Raw genomic sequence first — 3,275 nt, 5'->3', positions numbered from 1 at the left:
CTGCATGCTGCACCACCTGAAAGGTAGCCCCATGTAGAGCGTGTTACAGTGGTCTAGTCTTGAGATTACGAGCGCATGTTCCAAGGCAGTGAGCGCCCCCATGTCAAGGTAGGGTCGCAGCCAGGCAATCCGCCAAAGGTGGAAAAAGGAGTTGCGAACTATTGACACCACTTGGGTTTCCATGGTGAGCGTCGGGTCCAGGTGTACCCCCAGGCTGTGAACCCCACTCTTAGCAGCCAGGGTCACCCCCCAAAATGTGAGAGAGCCACCTAGGCTGCCAACCCCAACGGCGCCCACCCTCAGAACTTCCGTCTTGTCCGGGTTCAGCCTCAGCCCATTTTCCTGCATCCACTGAAGTACGGCCCCCAGGCAGCGCTGGAGGGACCAGACGGCATCACCTGCAGTTGGAACAAAGGAGATGTAAAGCTGGGTGTCATCAGCATACTGATGACACGAGGCTCCACACCACCTGATGACCCCACCCAGCGGTCTCATATAGATGTTAAACAGCATTGGGGAGATAATCAACCCCTGTGGGACCCCACAATTGAGGCTCCACGGGGCTGAGACACTCTCCCCAAGCTGTACTCTCTGGGGTCGATCCTCCAGGAAGGAATGGAGCCAGGCTAACGCCAAGCCACCAATTCCCAACTTGGAGAGCCCCCCCAGGAGGATACCGTGATCAACGGTATCAAAGGCCACTGAGATGTCGAGGAGGACCAACCTTGTCAGCCTCCCTCAACAGGTCATCGTACAGGGCAACCAATGCCATTTCTGTACTGTGGCGCAGCCTGAAGCCCGAGTGGAATGGATCCAGGGTATCTGTCTCATTCAAGTGGGCCTGAAGCTGATCAGCGACCACCCTCTCAACCACTTTGCTCATGAAAGGAACATTGGCAACGGGCCTATAATTGCCAATCTCGTCCACTGCCATATTAAGTTTCTTTCTAATGGGCCTAGTGAGTGTCTCCTTGAGGGCAGATGGAAACCTGCCCTCAAGGAAAGACTCATTTATTATTGCTGTGGCCCATTCTGTTGTTTTCGGCCTGGCTGCTTTGATTAGCCAGGCCGGGCAAGGGTCAAGGGAGGAGGTGGTGGCTCGACAGCTGTCAAGCACCTTGGCTACAGAATCAGGCATGACAGGCTGAAAGGTGTTGACAGTTACTGGGCAAGATGGAACGCTGGACATCTCTGCTCGACTTACTATATTCAAATAAGGAGAGAGCTACCAGCGGATGGCCTCCACTTTAGATTTTAAAAAGGCTGCAAACTGGTCAGGTGAGAAACTAGGGAGAGGCCTATCACCCGAACCAGTTCCGGATAGGTCATGAACTATACGGAATAATTCCGCCTGCTGATTTGACGCTTCACTTATCCGGTTAGCAAAGAAAAATCGACATGCAGCCTTTACCTTATTCAGGTAAAGGTGAGTTGCGACCTTAACAGCTGTCCAGTTATAATCCGTCGGGTTCTTCCTCCATCTACGCTCTAGCCTTCTCCTCATACGCTTCAGCGCTCGGAGGTCCTGGTTAAACCAGGGCGCTGGCCGAGCTCTATGACGGAGAGGGCGTTTAGGCGCGATCGTGTCTATGGCCCTGGTGGCAGCAGTGGACCAGCTGTCAACCAGAGCCAGGTCAGCCGTAACACCAGTAGCCTTTGAGGGCGGACCATAACAATAGGTCCCTGCTCCCTGCGATGGGGGAGAGCCACTGTGAGGTTACATTTTATTACATACCAGTGAGGCTCATAAAGTAGGTGCTGGGATTTTGTTACATACGATTGGATTACCTCTTACAGTGGACCCTTGACTTACAGAATTAATCCGTATTGGAACGGTGGCTGCAGGTCAAAAAGTCTGTAGGTCAAGTCTCCATTGAGCTACAGTGCATTGAAAACCGATTAATCCCATAACAGGCCGTTTTTGTTCCATTTTGGTTTTTTTCTGGTCTGTAAGTCAAATCTCAGTCTGCAAGTCAAACCTAAATTTTGCGGCCAGAGAAGTGTGTAACTCAAAAAGTCTGTAAGTCAAGCCGTCTGTAAGTCAAGGGTCCACTGTAATAGGTGTTGAAGGAGTGCTTGTCAAACCCTGCCCCCGTGAGTTCATACCCAGGCAAGGATTTGAACAAAAGGCCCCTAAGTACTAGAAATACAGTCAGCTCATGAAACTACAACAACTCTCTAACATTTGATTGTATTGGCCAGGAATGTATTAGTGAAGTTTGTAAACCACATGTTTTGAAAAAACTGAGCAATACCAAGATTTTAGATCATTGCCAATTATTGTTAGACATTTGAATTATGTTGTAATCATTACTATTGAACTAAGAGTATGGCTTATGTATTCTGTCTTAGCTCTTAAGGTATTTGAGGTCCGATGTAGGACAGAAGCCTGAACCGTGGGATTAAGTGAGCAGTGCCATTGCAAAGGTACACATGGTTGTGTTTTCCTTGAAAAGAACCATCATCTTCAATACTAGCATAATAACAATATGACACTAAGCTGCTTTCGTTCATGTCTCCTTGAATAATACTGCAGCCAAGCCACCTTCAGGAAGGCAGAAACTAAATCAGTCCTGGACCACGGAAGGGGCCAGGTCATTTATGCTTCTGAAGAGCAGTGGTTTACAAAATACATTCCAGACAACTCCGATGATCTTCTTGGTATGTTCTATAGCAGTGGTTCTTTACCACCAGCACAGCTGGTGGTGAAGGCTTCTGGGAGTTGCAGTCCAAAAACACCTGAGTAACCCAAGGTTAAGAACCACTGTTCTATAGGATTTTCAGATCTTACCAGTCCCTTTGTCAGAAGGCAGTAGTGCCAAACAAGCTGTCACAAGAGCTTGTCCTTTTTCTATGCCTAAGAACATCTAGTCCAGGTTTTACAGTGCCCGCTTTCCATATCAAGGAACTAGACAGGAATGCTCAAATTCACTCTTGCCCACCTATATATGAACTAGGTTTGTGAAGATGTTCAGCATAGAAACAAAGCTCAGCAGATCTGTCTGGTGCTCATTTGGACCATGTTTGTACCAACTCCAGAACTGACTGGATTGTGCTGGACTGCTGAGAGAGCCAATTGAAACTTTGATAGCAGATGGTTAAGGATCTTCTTTCCTCTTCCACGAAAGAACTGAGAACAAGTTTCATAAAATATCTAGTATTATGGTTCAAATAGATTAGATTTAACTTTTAAGCCATGTCAATTACCTACTTTAATAAAACACTTTACTTGTCACTTCAAATATGCTTTACTAACCAAATAAAACTGCAAACAC

This window comes from Pogona vitticeps, chromosome 4 (genome assembly GCF_051106095.1).
Source record: "Pogona vitticeps strain Pit_001003342236 chromosome 4, PviZW2.1, whole genome shotgun sequence".
NCBI lineage: Eukaryota > Metazoa > Chordata > Lepidosauria > Squamata > Agamidae > Pogona > Pogona vitticeps.
Note: the sequence above shows the minus strand (reverse complement) of the source record.